Source organism: Stenella coeruleoalba (genome assembly GCF_951394435.1).
Source record: "Stenella coeruleoalba genome assembly, chromosome: 9".
NCBI classification, from domain to species: domain Eukaryota; kingdom Metazoa; phylum Chordata; class Mammalia; order Artiodactyla; family Delphinidae; genus Stenella; species Stenella coeruleoalba.
In genome coordinates, this window is record NC_137155.1 from 28,072,970 (window position 1) to 28,090,624 (window position 17,655).

Here is a 17,655-nt window from a genome sequence, read left to right on the forward strand (position 1 = left end):
AATTGTCATGTTACATGAGAAAATGTAAAGTTAGGGTAATTATCCCTGAGGGAGTCACCTCATGAAATCCTGAGCCGTGGCATCTCCAACCAGATGATCGCTCCTTGAAGGACACAGCTATTTGACGGGTCCCTCTTACGGGGAAGTTGTAGGGATGTGGGAAACTTAAATGCTTTTTTCCTTTCTGTATAAAAGTGGTTTAAGCTACACATTTTGACTTGGCAGACAAGGTTCATGATGTTGATTTTAGATTTACTTGGGGGGAAATAATAAGAATCAGTGCATTCACCAGTGGATACAAGAATTCTTCCAGATTATTTAAAGCTATGAGAGGGCTCATAGCTTACGGCTGGAAAGAGCTTAGAGTTTTAAAAACTCATTTCCAGCATAGTCACAGCTATCAGTGCTTCTTGGTTTTTTGGGGGTTTTTTTTTTTTTTTGGAAACAGGGATTGAACCCAACTTTTTTATATTTTCAAGCTTCACTAAAAGATATTGTGGAGTGTGATTAAGGAGACCTATAGAAGTTGCCAATCAGATATTCGTCTTAATGGAGATACTCAGGCTTACTTGCTTTCCAGTAACTTATCTGTAACATACACACATAAATGGACAAGTCAAGAAATAGAGTAACACCAACACCCAGAAGGACTTATAATACCTTCTTCCAGTCACTTAGACGACCTCCTCCCCCAATCCCATCTAGATTCCCAGTACTATTAGATTAGTTTCGTCAGTTTAAACTTTTATATAAATGGAATCATAAGAGCCATATTTTTTTTATATTTGACATCTGTTGTGCTACATTTTGTGGGTGAGATTCTTTTATGTTGTTGCACTTAACACTAGTTAGTTTAATTTTATTATTGGAAATTATTCCGTTGAATGAATATGCCACAGTTCTTTTATCCAATTCTACTATTGATGGATTTGGGGTTATTTTCAGTCAAGGTTAGTATGAACAATGCTGCTATACAGTTTCGTATACACAGTTTTTGGTAATCACATATATATATTTCTCTCGAGTCTCCATTAAAATTGGAAATCTAGGTAACAGGGATTATGTGTATTTAGCCTTCGTAGGCACTGCCAAACAATCTTTCAACATGAATATAAAACTTACACTCCTAACGTGGGAGAGTTCCGGTTTCTCCATATCCTTGCCAACACTTGGTAGCTTGGCTCTTTTAGCCTTTCTGATTGCTGTGCAGTATAATTCTGGGGCCTTTGTGTTTGTTTTTGTTGTTTTTTACAAGCAGGAGACCACTTTTACTGCTTGTTTAGACAGGCAGTGTGGGCGGGGCAGGAAGGGCAGGGGCCTTTCCTTGACAATAGAGGTGCCCTCGGCACATGTGCCCACGTTGCCAAGGAAAGGCATCTTCCTGCAGCAGGTTCAGAGTTGGTCCATCCAGCAGGTTGCTTCATGCTGCAGGGGTGAGTAGGGCCTGTATGAGGTAAAGGCCATTCAGTGGTTGAGCACTTAACCTAGGGAGGCCATGCCAAGGTCAGATACACACAAGAGATGCCCTGAGAAGAAGGTGAGGTTTTGGCAGGTGTGGAGGATGTTCCCAAACTGAGCATTGAATAGGACCTAGGTGATGCAAGTCGGCTCCTCCTGTTCCTTCTTCCAGGCACACAGCACCTGCCTGGACTTCACCTCCTGGAAGGTCTACCTATGCTCCAGCAGTCCCATGAGTGCAACTTCAGGGTCTGTGAGCACAGGTCCTGTTCTGTGTTGTGTTGATGATGTGGATCTCGTATTCCAGCTTGGGCATGATGGCATCACTGCACCAGTCGTCCTGGGGTATGAAATCTTCCAGGTTACTGTTGAGGTGTTCTCCAAAGTAAAGCATGCAGAGGCCATCCCATTCCATCAGACCAGGAAGTCCAACAGGCTTCCCTGTGGAAGGATCCTGTCTTTTCCAGGTGGGTGATATGGTCCCACTGGACTAAGCCCTTTTGATTGAGTTTTCTGCAATACTGTGCTGGTTGGTGAAAAAAGCTGGACTTGTGCACTTGGAGGATAACCTCATTGAAGGGTTGACCAATCAAGACCCACCATATGATACATCTCCATGTCTACGAAGCTGAAGGGACTGTTGGTGATGAGGAACAGCTGTTTCCCATGGGCCACCAGGTGGCTCAGGATAGCAATATTTACTTCATTTTGGGGATGTACTTCTCTAGGTCCCCACTCAATCCGCTGGTATATGAGGTCATGTCTTGTGTGGCATCTTGAATGACCTCCATCGCATCCTTGTATTGGTACACTTGGTCAAACTCCAGATCATGAGCCAGGAAGTGGTCTACCATGCAGAACAGTGACCTCTCTGGCAGTAGAAGATGTCCATGAAATGTATGATGGAGGGAACTTCGCTGTCCACCTGGTACAGGGGGTATGCTGGGTGCCCCCAAACAGGTGGATCACTTCCTCTTCCTGCAGAGTTGGAGGACCCTCGAGGCATTCCCCAGTTGCATATAATGGAAGGCATCATTCTTCATCTGAATACTCTTCTGAATGTCATAGTGGAGTTCCCAAAGGCAAACTAGAGGTTGTAGTCATACTTCTGAATCCCTTCTGAGCATTTGTACTGCTCAATCAGGATGTCATGTGCAGCACTGTAGATCGCTAGGTGCAATGCAGCTGTGTTCTGGGCCAGCATCTCTTCATAGTGAGAGGTATAGACCTTGACATCACTCATGTTCATCTCATTACTGGCATAGACAGCTGCCAGGTTCAGGGACTGCTGACCTTGCCGGGCGAGGGGGGTGCAGGAGGCCCTGCACCAGTTTCTGTATGTCCTGATAATAGCCTCCAGGTGTGCTCTGAGCTTGTCTCCTTGAGTGGTGGCAAAGCATGCACTACCCCGATCCCAAAGCCAAGAAAAGTGCCTCCCTGTTTCCTGTCAAGACACCTCCAATCTGCTGTTACAGTACCCTAGTATTTCCCATTAGCTCATGAGTAAACCCTGGATGCTTCCAGTGACTCCTGATAGCAATGCTATCACCAGTTCTGATGCCTCCAGGTCACCTGCTACCATAGTCGGTGCCTCCTAAAAGGGAAAGAATTTTTTTTTCCTCAGGAAGACATTGGGTAACAAAATAATTATTTTTTGTTTCAATTATTATTTTTTTCTTTTTTAAAATTGAGATATCCTTGACATATAACAATGTTAGTTTCAAGTATACAACTTAATGCTTTGACATGTGTATACTATCCTATGAAAAGATCAGCACAGTAAGTATAGTTAGCATCCATAACATACAGTTAACCCCCCTGACCTATTTTGCCCCCCCCAACTCCCTTACCCTCTGGTAACCACTACTTTGTTCTCTGTATCTATGAATTTGTTTTTGTTTTATTTTATTTATTAGTTGGTTTTATTGTTGCTGTTGTTTTAGATTCCACATATGAGTAAAATCATGCAGTATTTATTTGTCTTTCTCTAGCTGACTTATTTCACCTAACATACTATCTTCAAGGTCCCTCCATGATGTCACAAACAGCAGGATTTCATTTTTTTATGGCAGAGTAGTAGTCCATTGTGTTTGTGTGTGTGTGTGTATATATATATATATATATATGTATATGTACGTGTATATACAGTATGTATGTGTGTGTATACACATATAAAATGTCACATCTTCTTTGTCCATTCAACCATCAATGTACTTAGGTTGTTTCCATATATTGGCTATTGCAAATAATGCTGTAATGAACACAGGGGTGCATTTATCTTTTTGAATTAGTGTTTTTGTCTTCTTCAGATAAATAGAAATGGAATAGCTAGGTCATACGGTGGTTTTGTTCTTAAATTTTTTTAAGATTCTACATACTGTTTTCCACTCTGGCTGCGTCAATTTACATTCCCATTAACAGTGCACATCTTCTACATTCTCACCAGTATATATTAGCTCTTGTCCTTTTGATGGTAGCCATTCTAACAGATGTGAGGTGATACCTCATTGTGATTTTGGTTTGCATTTCCTTGATTAGCAGTATTGAGTACCTTTTACCTACCTGTTGGCCATTTGTATGTTTTCTTTGGAAAAATGTCTATTCAGATCCTCTACCCATTTTAAAATCAGATTGTTGGATTTTTAATATTGAGTTTTATTAGTTTATTATTTATTTTGTATATTAACCTCTTAATAGATACATGACTTGCAAATATTTTCTCCCATTTAGTAGGTTGCATTTCCATTTTGATGATGGTTTCCTTTGCTGTACAGAGGCTTTTTACTTTGATATAGTCCCACTTATTTATTTTTGATTTTGTTACCCTTGCCTTTGGAGTCAGATCCACAAAAGCCTTCTAATACCAATGTCAGTGAGGTTACCAAGTACATTTTCTTCCAGGAATTTTATGGTTTCAGGTCTTACATTCAAGTCTTTAATCTAGTTTAATTTTTGCACATGGCATAAGATAGTGGTCAAATTTTATTCTTTTGCATGTGGCTGTCCAGTTTTCCCAGAACCATTTATTGAAAAGACTTTCTCCATTGTATATTCTTGGCTTTTCATCATAAATTTATTATCCATGTATGTGTGGGTTTATGTATGGTCTCGAGATTGTGTTCCATTCATCTATGTGTCTTTTTTCATGCCAGTATCACACTGTTTTAATTATTTTTTGTCGGTTTTGTTTTGTGTTTTTCTTTGTTTTATTTTAAATAGCCCACATTCCTTGTACCAACTTTAGAAGCTACAACAAAATATTAACAAGTCAATGATTTTTATTTTCGTAATTTTGCTTACATATGTATTTTATGATACCTTCCTCAAATAGAACCATACTATTCATATTGTTCTATAATATTTTTTACTTAACGTAGCATCACAGTGCTTTAATTAATGTAACTTTGTCGTATAGTTTGACATCAGAGAGCATGATATTTCTGGCTTTATTGTTCTCTCTCAAGATTACTTAGGCTATTTATTTTTTTGTTTTTATATGTGTGTGTGTGTGGCTGTATACAAATATTAGAATTATATACTTGCGTTGTGTGAAATGTGCCATTGACACCATGCACATTTACGGATTGCATTGAATCTATAGATGGCCTTGGGTAGTATGAACGTTTTAACAGTATTAATCTTTCCATCCCATGAGCATGAAATTTCTTTGCATTTATTTGTGTCATCTTCAATTTCTTTCATAGTGTTTTACGGTTTCAGTGTCCAGGTCTTTCACCTCTTTGGTTAAATTTTGCTAAGTTATTTTATTCTTTATGATGTATTTGTATATGGGATTGTCTTCTCAATTATTCTTTCTGATAGTTCAACATTAATGTATAGAAATGCCATAGATTTCTGTATATTGACTTTGTATCCTGTGACTTTACTGAATTCGTTTATTAGTTGTAACAATTTTTTGGTGGAGTCTTCAGCGTTTTCTGTACATAGTATCATGATATAAAAAAGTAACAGTAACAAAGATATTGGCCTAAAAAAAAAGATATTGGCCTGTAATTTTCTTTTCTTATAGTATCCTTGTCTTGTTTTTGTATCAGGGTTATGCTGGCCTTGTAAAATGAGTTTGGAAGTTTTTCCTTGTCTTCTATTTTTTGGAAGAGTTTGAGAAGGGTTGGTATTAATTCTCTTTTAAAGTTTTGATAGAATTGACCAGTGAAGTCATTTGTTCCTGGACTATTGTTTGTTGGGAGGAAAAATTGTTATTTTAAATTTTGGTTTTTGTTTTGTTGTTTCTTTTTCCTCCAGTAAATTTTCTCCAAAGCACTGAGACACAAGTCACTGGAGATCAGCTGAACAAATATATTGCCTTTATGCTTTTAGCAAAGGGAACTATCTTTTTTAAAGCTTTCATTATCAATAGTGTTTCTGTCTTCCCATGAATTATCATATGTCCTGGTGAGCTTTGTAGAGTGCTCATAAATAAGCTCCTGGAAGACGCCTATAAACATATCTAGACATATGGAATCTTAGTGGCAAAATAGCTTACGATAAAAGAGGGAGAGTCGCACATTCTCACTGTCCCCATCTTAAGTACACACATACAAGTGTAATATATTTGTACATAAAACATTGTTCTGACTTTCTAAAGAATAGAAGAGAAAAAGAAATTATTTAGGGCTATATGTGAATGCATCCACAAATTCCTACCAGGTTTTGTAACACCAGACTATCAGTTTTCTCATAATAAAAGCTGTTCTATCTCTTGCAAAGTTCTTTCAAAGTTCAAATGAAATAACAACCATAAACCTCATTGCTTACCATGGAGGGGGAATATAAAATACAGAAAACTCAGCAGTAAAATTATGTCTCTACAATTCATGCTGACAGCATGAACCAAGTTATGCAAATCATTGTTCACTTACAATGACTTTACACCTCTATTTATTTAGCACATATTACATCACCACAAAAGGCTGGAGCCTGAGCATTAAGTCTTTAACCAAGAGAAAAAGGGTCAAGAACAAAAATCTGTGTCGTGCCAGTGTTTCCACTGATTGGGTGACATTAATTCATTCATGCATTCAACAAGATAGCTTTTGAGCACAATATGTTAAGGCATTATTTTTAAACACTTGCTAATTAACCTCTCTGAACTGCAGATTCTTCCTCCATATAGTGAGAGAAAGGGAACTGGTCTGGTCCAGAAGTGTGCTATCTATTAAGTTCTAAATTCTTTGATAAGAAATAGGCAACTGGGAGAACATACACTCAAACCAAGCCAACTCTAGAGGGAACACATATTTAGAAGGCACTAAAAAGAAGCATGTGATATGAATGGCATTCCAAAGATAATAGCTTTTACTGAGAACGATATTTTAGACATTTACATGATTTCTTATTAAATGTGGAAATTCATGCATCCCACACATCTGCAATTCCTGACTTTTCTTCATATATAATTGGAGACAATAATACAATATTTGATGGCCTAAACTTCCTGGAGGATTATAAAAAAGATTCTTTGTTTTCCATAGATACTCAATCTGTAAGCCACTTAGCACCCCACTAGGGTGATGCACGTGGACTCCTCAATTTGGCAGCTATCTTATTATACCTATTTTGATTTTCTTTTAAAGCAGTTTGTCAGGATTGGGTATAAATTATGACAAATGTTATATGGATCTGTTCCTTCAGGTTGTGTCCTCATGTAGAATTTAACCAATCAGCTGTGCCTCCCCTCAGGAGTGGTTATCTTTGATGACTTAATACAGTTGGGCTTTAGCTTCACAAGATGTATGTCTCTCAAAACTATCATGTAAATGACTAAAGAAATCCTGTTTTGAGATACCACAGGGTTATTATGTACCACATGGACTATTTCAAAGGATGGCTTATATCATTCTCTCCATAGATTGTCCACAGGGGAAATATGCAGGTTGTATAATAGTGCTTTCCGCCCTTCTTTCACCCTGGGACTTAACCAGATCCATGTGTTTAGTGAGATCTGTAAGAAGAAACAGGCTCACACTATTTCATGCCTATAGGGGATAGAACCTAGTTTAAAATATATTTATTAGGACAGGAACATCCACTAGTTACCAATTAAAAGAATCCGGGCAGAAAGTGTGATTAAATGGGAAATTTGGGGTGTTTGCCAAAGCTAAATAGCATTTTGGGGGATAATATTTTGCATCTGCATGGGAATATGTTATTTTCAAAATATTTTGTAAATGCTATCTCAACTAATTGCTAACATTCAATTTTATAGATAATTAGAGAATATATAATAATAAAAATAATAAAACAACAACAGGTGGACTTTCTATGTGCCGCTCTATTTTGTGTGTATTATAAATCATAATTTATTTAATCCTCTCTATTACTCTGTCAGGTATAATTTATATCTCTATTTTATACCTAAATAAAAAGAAGCAAAGAGATTAAATAACTTGTCCAAGGAAACAAATTTAGGAAATGGCGGGGCCAGGCATTCTGCTAATGTCACATCAATGACAGTTCAACTAGGCTAATGTCCTTTAGCTCTTTCGACAAACATGTTAATTCGAATAAGTCTAAGATTAAAAAAGAAAGACAGGGACTCCCCTGGTGGCGCAGTGGTTAAGACTCCATGCTCCCAATGCAGGGGCCCCGGGTTCTATCCCTGGTCAGGGAACTAGATCCCACATGCCTGCCGCAACTAAGAGTTCACATGCCACAACTAAGGAGCCCATGAGCTGCAACTAGGGAGCCTGCCTGTTGCAAGTAAGACCCGGTGCAACCAAAGGAAAAACAAAACAAAACAATTCAGCAATCTTGAGCTATCAATTAAAGTGAAAAATAAATGAGCAGTATATTGGTTTAATGTGTTTTTTATCCCTAGTAATGATCACTTTAATTACACTTATTAAAATGTCCGTAAGTGTTTTGAGTTTTTGATAGTCACTGAAAACACCTGATAGAGATTTAAGACTATACACTATAGAATTAACTAAGACTAGTTAATTCTATAGTGTAATTAACTAGAAAGTAGCTGAGTGGACAAGGACCATATTTCCCTTATGTCTGCCTCAGGCCATCGTACTGGTTCTCACAAATAAAATGTGACCCAAGGTGATAGAAAAGAAGTTAGATTTTCTCTAGGCTTTCTTCTGCCATCTGCCTGTTTGAACATAATGACCAGGGCAATTGTGGAAACCTTTTGAGGATGCAGTAGGAGTCTGCAATATCCATTTTGAATTTCCATGCATGTAATGTTTTAGGATTATAACTTTGGTCATTGTTTATTTAACAATTTCCTTACCTTATATGAATGCCTATTCAATGAGTTAAAATTTTAAAAGCAAAAAAATAAACAAAAAAATTATATAATTTTATATGTATTTTTGTATGGCAATATTGGGGAAATGAGTTTGTAGTTTCTTACCATTCTGAACTTCTGAGATTTTCCTCATTTTCCCACCAGCCCAGAGATGCAATTAAAGAGAAATTTTGGGGGTGGGGAAAGATCCATGGATCCTTCTGTTTACTTCTAAAAAAGAAAATGAGAAACATAATTTCAAATTAGCAGATAAGCATAAAAAAATAAAATTCAAATAAATGACAAAATAAGTATAAAACAAACAGAAAAAAATCAAAGAATAAATTCTAATATTTCACTCATTGCAAGAAATTTAAATGTCTAAAAAGGACTTCTGTATCTAGCAATTTGGAACACTGGATATCCAGAAAAAACTTTCCCAATAAAGTATTTAAGGAAATACTAACTGTGGAGAATTCTTGACAAATGGCTTAATCTTTTTAAATTTTCACATCAAAACAGTAAAATTATTTAGCAAAAACAAAACTCATGGACAATATTTACAATAAAACTAGGCAGCAAGTTATTCCTATGGATCCCCAAATACAAGTAGGTTTAATTTTTAGGAAGACCAAAAGCCTGCATGGCACTCATATCTGTGAGGCAGAAAACAAAGAAGCTACAAGGTACCTGCCATGCCTGAAAGTGATAGATGTCACCCTGGGCCAACTTGAAAACAACAGCTGAAATGAGGAGGAGATTTGCTTTGTTGGTGAGCACAATGACTGCACAGTAACCACTAAAAAGCTAGGTGTTTCTAGCCATTAAAAACTCCCCGGACTGACTAGCCAGGGCTCCCTGCCAGGCCAAAGCTGCACACAGAGGAGAAACTGCTGAGTGCAATCAAAATTAAGCAAGGTATGGACAGCGACAGAAAAAAAGAAAATGACCAGATAAAGTGGCGTTGAGTTAAGAGACCCATAAAATTTCAGAAAGCATGACAGTATTTTTTTTAACACTCTTAGAAAATAAGAGCACTTTTAAGTTAGAAAAGTCTCTGAACCATGCCTCCTCTTAAAACATCAGAAAAACTATTTTCCATAAAAATAAGTAACAGATCATTGTCAAGGTCAAATTCCATACATTTATTATAAGACAAAAAGGTAATAAGGTGAAGAATAACATCCCCACAGAAAATGAAAAGTTTAAGATGAGTTTTAAACCACCTTATATCATTTGGAAATGAAAGAGCAACATAAATGAGAATTAGAGTAAAGCAGAAATATGGTGATACAACTCAAGAAATAACTAAAAGAAAAGAAAAATTACTTAATAAATGGCATCTTAATTAGAAGAAACACAAGTAAATAAATAGAAAATGACTTGTGAAATTTACATTAAGAGGACAATTATAAAAACCAAAAAGAACAATAAAAGGATTCAATAAAAAGTGTTCGTTATTGAAGATAGGCAAGGAAGATAAAAAAAGAGACACAATAGAACTTTCTGAACAAATCCAAAGCATGGAAAAAGAACAAATAGAAAAGAAAAAATGATAGCTTAAGAAATATTTCCTGTCATTAAAAAAATGGAAATTTTTACTGATGCCTGCTGGGTACCTATGAATTTTGATCCAGAATGATCAAACCCAGGAAATATTCTATTAAAATTTTTGGACTTAATAAAATTATTATAAACAAAAACTCATTTGGGTATCAAGACAAAAAAGGTACATGAACTAGAAAATTAGATTATCATTAGACTTTCAACAGCAGTGCTTTTTGTAAGAAAAATAGAGTAACATATTCAATATACTCAAGAAAATTTTTTAAATGTGAGTCAGTGTAAAATCCAGCAGAACTGACTTCCAGTATGAAGACATAAAGTTTTCTCAACACGGAAGAACTCAGGAAATTTTGTTCCCTTGATCCTTCTAGAGAAATCTACTGGAGAATGATCTTCAGACAACCAAAATGGCTATAAAGGCATCGACATGAGGAGGATGGAGAACATTAAACAGAATTACTTATAGACTTAAAATTGAAGAAGGGTTAAACATGAAATAGAACAGTATATAATGACCATATGCTCAGGTATTATAGGTATAAAGCAATTATTAAAACTGGAGGAGGGCGTCCCTGGTGGTGCAGTGGTTGAGAGTCCGCCTGCCGATGCAGGGGACACGGGTTTGTGCCCCGGTCCGGGAAGATCCCACATGCCGCGGAGCGGCTGGGCCCGTGAGCCATGGCCGCTGAGCCTGCGTGTCCGGAGCCTGTGCTCCGCAACGGGAGAGGCCACAGCAGTGAGAGGCCCGCGTACCGCAAAAAACAAACAAGCAAAAAACTGGGGGAAGTTGGGAAAGCATATGTAAAATGTTAAACTGTTCTCAGTAATTGTGTATATACTAAAAGTGTTAATATCATTCTTCTGATAATATGTGTATAAAGTGGGAAAAATTTAAGTAATGCTATGGACTATATACATTTTACTATGTCATGTTCCCTAGAGAATTTGAATTCTCAGTGTAAAAGAAAGCAGTTATGAATGTAATATAGAACATGATATAGAAAAAGTCTGGTGGTCCTAATTTGAATGGAAGTATCAGTAAGACCTCACGAAGCATAATGTCTCTTAAAAGTGCCTGTCTATCTCTATCTATTTATCATCTATCGTCAACATATATTCTTAGTTCAGTCCACTAGGAGGCCTGAAAAGAATGGCCAACCTAGTACCAGTGAGAGTCCTTACTACACAGATAGGGGTCTTAATTACTTTTTCTATTAAATAAAAGGAGTGCCTTTTAGACAAGTGACCAGTTCCAATTCTGGAGCAGAAAATGTCCAAGGAAAGCTTGGAACACGGTGTCACATAGGATAGTGACAAAGATATCAAAGACACATCAAAAGGTCACATCAAAAGGATCAGGAGCTAATTTAAAAAGAATGCTCTTGCCAAAGATGGGACAATTTGAGCTTTGAAAATGATAATTACAACTGATGGTAACTAGTCATACATGTTGAGATAGATATATATTGAGGTTCTTCTTAGGTAAATTCAATTATTCAAATATTCTTTAATTTTTTTTATTCTAGAAAAATGATATCATGGAATTTGGATCTTAACTGTTGCAATGTTTAATATTGAAAGAAAGATACATTTTGTATTTTTTTAAGCTTGGGAATAAAATTGAGAAATCTTACAGGAAGAGATACTAGGATTACTCCACAGTTGCTGCCAGACTCCTCCAAATGATGACATTTGGGGTGGTTCATGAGGTTCCTTTTAAATGTCATCTTTGTGGAGATGTCCCTGATACTCTGCAGTAAGAGTTTGATCTTTCCTCCTCTAATCTTGTAACACTACCTATATTTCTCATGATGATTTCATATTATAGTTATTTATAGACATATTTTCTATATATCCGTAAGAAATAATTTATTTGAGAAACAGATTCATGTCTCCTTTATCTTCATATCCTTTGTCCAGGGTCCTGTAAATAACAAAGAAGAAAAAAATCAATATTTGTCTTTTTAAGAAATCTACGTATCAGTCCTATCAATAATAATTTAAATACTTTGAAATTTGATCAGTTTAATTTCCTGTGTGCCTAGGGAATACATGTGGATAGCCTGATGTAACCAGTTGTAATATGCCAATTGTTCTGAACTAAAGACTAGAAATGATTTACATCATTGTGCAAATTAAATAAAACAACATCAGAAGAATAAAGTGACAAAAACAAAGTGACTTCAAGAAATTAACCCTGAATAATTTACTAAACATGAAAGGGTTTATGAGTCAGTTATGGCACACAAAAGAAAGGGGCACAAAACGTACAGGTCATTGCTAAGCAAGGAGTTTTAAATGTTTAAAGACACCTTGTTTAAATGAAGGGATAAACTAAAGAGTTTTTTGGCACCAGGAAGAGGCTTGGAACTTCTGTTTTGCCTTGTGCTCTACGGGAAGAAAAGCTTTTCTTTCTCGCTGGATCTCTTGCATGATAACTAAGCCATAGCAAAAGGAGAGAGGGTAGGTAGAAAAAAGCAGGGATTGGAGGGCTGACCTCAGGTTACTTTAATAGTCAGAGTTAGAGAGAAACAGAGGAAGCCACCAGAAACTGAGATGGAGTGACAGGAGGAGTGTGGGGAGATCCAGGAGAGGTCATGCCCTGGAAGCAGAGGGCTGCTTCAAACGTGAGAAGATGCAAAGATTTTCAAAGGTTCCAGATGGGTCAAGGGCATCTAGGACTAGTAACTAACCGTCAGTTTTAGCAAGGAAGAGTGTGTTGGTGATCTTGTAGGTAATGAATTTGGGTGAAACTATAGGGCAGAGGCCAAATTGGATATAGTTCAGAAGCAAATGAGAGGAAAAAAATTGAAGGCATGTACCTTTAGCACTTGCTGGAGAAGAATGTGAGGACAAAGGAGGCATTTTGGGGTTTGTTTTCAAGAGAAAGAGGAAGAGAGGGAGAGAAAAACTTTCAGTAAGAAATAGAAATTTCATTTTTTCAAGTGTGATTTTTGTATTTGTTTTAAAATGTGAACAATTACCCCGAAGACAGTATGGAGAAATCTTGGTTTTGAGATTATTAAGTTACTGACTCAGAGTATGATAATTAGAGGTCTGTTAATATATAAATTAATTATCTTAATAACTGACATCTTGCTACTTTCTTTAAAAAAAGATTTTTTTAAAAGAAAATTTTAATTTTTAATTAAAAATTTTAATTTTTAATTAAATCTTTAATAAAAATTTAATTTTTAATTTTAATTTAATTAAAAATTTTAATTTTTAATAAGATGAATGGCCATTAATGGAAAAGTCACACTTGCATACAATCTGATTTTTTAATAAAGTGCTTGGTTTCTGTGGCCTCATGTGTTTAAAAACATTCACTGAGAGTTTCTTTAAATTTTCTTAAGGGTATTTTTTTCTCTGAGTCACTGAACTATAATCTCCTTCCCTCAAGCTATGTTAGATGAGACTACATAATAAAATGTGCTGACACATATGAGTTCACTCAAAGACATGTACCATTTCCTGTTCCTTATGAATATCATATGCCAAATAACTATTCTGCTCGCCTCCAAACTGTATATACAGAGCAGGTCTGTTCCACTAACAACCTAAGAAAAGTAGTAATTAATTATAACATCATTCTTATTGTGCCAAAGGTTTATTACTACCACCTACAACCCTAAATGAAGTAATTATATACATATGTAATTTCAGTCATCATTCTTTAAATGCAATACGCTCTTCAAATGCTTGTGTGTTCTGGATTATTCACATTTCATTAAAGCGTGCAAGTCTTGCCAAAGCCTTCAACTCTTAGGAACCCCCTGGGGGATTAAAAATGGGATGAAACCAGTAAGCTCCCAGTGTTTTTCTATACTTAAAACTACATTTTCTGCCAGGGTCTGGACTATTTAATTATCATTGTTGAGCCATGAATCTACCTGAAACATTCTGCCTATAACTTCAATGAACAATGGAATTAACCAGCCTTTCTAAGGTTATTTTCTAGACGAGTGCAAATAATTATTTTATCAAAAGGTGATATTAATGAAAAGGTACAAGTGTATCAAAACCTGTGCTGCTATGAAGACTAACACGGATCTTTGTTACATATTTAAATCTAAACCTCGAATGCCTATGTTCCCACACCATGCCCTGCTACCGTTTCTCTATGGATAATACAAGGGTGGAAAGACAAGTATACATCATGACGATCTTCATGGATTGACTGCCTATCACGATCCAATTGATCACATAGAGACAGAGAGAAGAAAAAGACAGATATCATGACAACCCTAACCAGAGGCTTCTTGCCTGGCCTGCACGTACTTAGAGGCACATTCAGACCAAGAAAGGTATTAGTTAAACAGATTCTCAGAGTAGCAGAGCTCAGTGAGTGTCATTAAATTGAGGTTTTTAAGAACCAAGGATCCTGGGACCACTCTATTGCTTTATTGCTCTTCCAGGCTGTATGCATTTGTAGGGTGAATACAGGAAGCATTAGACTTAACAAAAATTAAAGGGTAGTTTAGTGACAGTGTTAGGCTGATAGAGCTGATGCAAGATGTCACAACAATTGTAATTAAAAAGGAAACTCTATCCTATGGTCTAAGATATCCTATAAAGAAAAGAGGATGTGTTTAATATTTTTGTAATTTATATAATTCCAAAGTTGTAGGATGGTTTCAAGCATATTGCAAAGACTCTACTATCTAATTACTATATTCTTTACTTTTTATCATTTTGTAGTAATTGCTTTCTCTCTTGCTATCTATGATATTTTTCTTAACCATTTGAAAGCAATAGAAATCATATTTTGTACCCTTAAATGCTTTAGTACCTATTTCCAAGGAACAAAGATGTAATCTTTTATAAACAGAGTGAAGTTGCCAAAATTACATAAATTAATATTGGTACTCTTAGCTAATTAATAGTCCATATCTAAATTTCATTCATTGTCTAATGTCTATATGCCTTTTTTCCCTCAGTAAAAATTGAATAAGTGATCACGCATTGTATTTAGCAGAAATGTCTCTTTATTTTCCTTTATTCCTCAGTTTTTCTTTGTCTCTCATGATTCTGCAAGAGCACAGGGCATTACATTTGTAAAATATCCCTCAGTTTAGATTGACTACTTCTTCACGATCAGGTTCATTCTGTATATTTCTAGCACTACAGTAATAGTGATTTTGTGCCCTTCTCAGTGCATTGCAGCAGTAAGCACATAATATCAATTTGCACCATTAATGGTAATAAGAATTTTCATTACGTCATTAAAATGGAATCCACCATGTTATTACACAATAAGGTTACTGTTTTTCTTTTTGCAATTAATGTTTGTGGTGAGCTGCTTGGATGCTGTGTCATATTTTTTCATTGAACATGAATCCATTTGTTTTATCATCTACTGATGATTCATGTCTGAATCAATTATTACTATCATTATTGTGAAATAGTGTTTTCTTCTCCCCCAAGAACTTACATATTTTTATTTCTTTAAATATAAAAAGTGAATTAATAAACATTCTCACGAAAATCGGGAGTAGCTAGAAACATTTTATTTACCCTTTATTTATTATAGTTATGAAATATTTTTACCAGCCTACTAAGAGGTAATGCAGGCATAAATGACCTACCAGAAAAGTCGGGAGATAATATCATCACTGCTTCTGGTCCATTGTGTGTAGCATAAAAATAAAGATAACAAGGTAAACAATTTGCGAATTCTTTTAATGTAATGTTACGAAAATAGCTAGATACAATTGAAATGTAGATAAATCAATGGCTGATTGATTTATGCCCACAATAATAATGACTAGTTTTTAATAAAATAAATAAAACAATGAATACCCATAATAATAAAACAAGTAATTTCATATAGGTGAGAAAATAAATTAACAGTCCCAACCATGTGTGTATTACTTTACAAAGAATAAAATTACAAAACTTGACCAATAGATAAGGAATTATTTGAAAAACAAAGAGGTATATGTATATTTTGGAAACAAAGAGGTATATGTATATTTATGTGAAAGAATAGCTACAATTTTTAAAAGAATGATGTGGCTCTTGCTACCAAACATTATAATATAATAAAAATTAGAATAGTGTGGTGCTTGCATAAAAGTAGACAAAGGGAAAATGTAGATATCACAGAGTCTCCATTATAAATGAAACAATTATGTAATAATGGAAAAATTACAAGTGGATTATGGATTAATTATTACATGTCACTGTGAAAATTGGACAGAAGTATTTTGGGGGAAAGCAGGGTACTTCTCACATTGTACACAAACAAAATTTCCTTTTTAAATGGGCTAATTGTGAATGGCTGACATATATTGAGTATATTATATACTATATATAGTATATATATACTATATATAGTATATATTATATACTATTCATGTCCATAATAGTTTTTATTTTACACAATTCTGACACATACACTGGTCTTCTTTAGTACATTACCCTTTGTGAAAAGCATTAGAAGAAATGTGCTCTCCATTTTATAAATGCAAAAAGGGATATTTAGAAAGCTTAAGAGATTTGTCATAGTATTGGGTTGGCCGCAAAGTTCGTTTGGGTTTTTCTGTAAGATGGAAAAAACCAAACGAACTTTTTGGCCAACCCAATACAGGTGTCTGGTTTCTGCAGAGATGAGCTTGATATCAAATCTTAGAATTCTTAATCCTATACAAGTTAAATCTTGTTGCCTTTGTGCACTACTTGTGTATAGTTCAAGAAAAGCTCTCAACACCCCATAATTCTAAGAAGGAGATAATTTTCTAGACCATCGAACCGTTCTGAAATAGAATAGATATGGTTCTATTTCACAAAGAAGCAATAACTGTTACTTAAATATTATACTTACCTTAATATATCTATTTCAGATACATCTATTCGTAATGTTTAAATGAAGAATCCATTGAAATAAGAATGAGACTAAAGAAACTTACTAAAATAAGAAGTGGGGAGGAATCCTAATTTATAATATAAGTCAATTGTTAAATGTCTACATGTACTAATTCAAGGTAGTTATTTAAAAGAAAGCTTAGTAAAAAAAAATCTGTATTTTATGCTCCTGGAAAAGAGCAATTGTTTATTACAAAAAGAAAAGTGATGCTTACGGTAGAAGCTGTAGTTTAATAAATAGTTTAGTAAATGAAAAATTTTTAAATAAACTTAACTTTAAAAAATATGAAGCAGGGGCTTCCCTGGTGGCGCAGTGGTTGAGAGTCCACCTGCCGATGCAGGGGACACGGGTTCGTGCCCCGGTCCGGGAAGATCCCACATGCCGCAGAGTGGCTGGGCCCGTGAGCCATGGCCGCTGAGCCTGCGTGTCCGGAGCCTGTGCTCCGCAATGGGAGAGGCCACAACAGTGAGAGGCCCTCATACCAAAAAAAAAAAAAAAAAAATGAAGC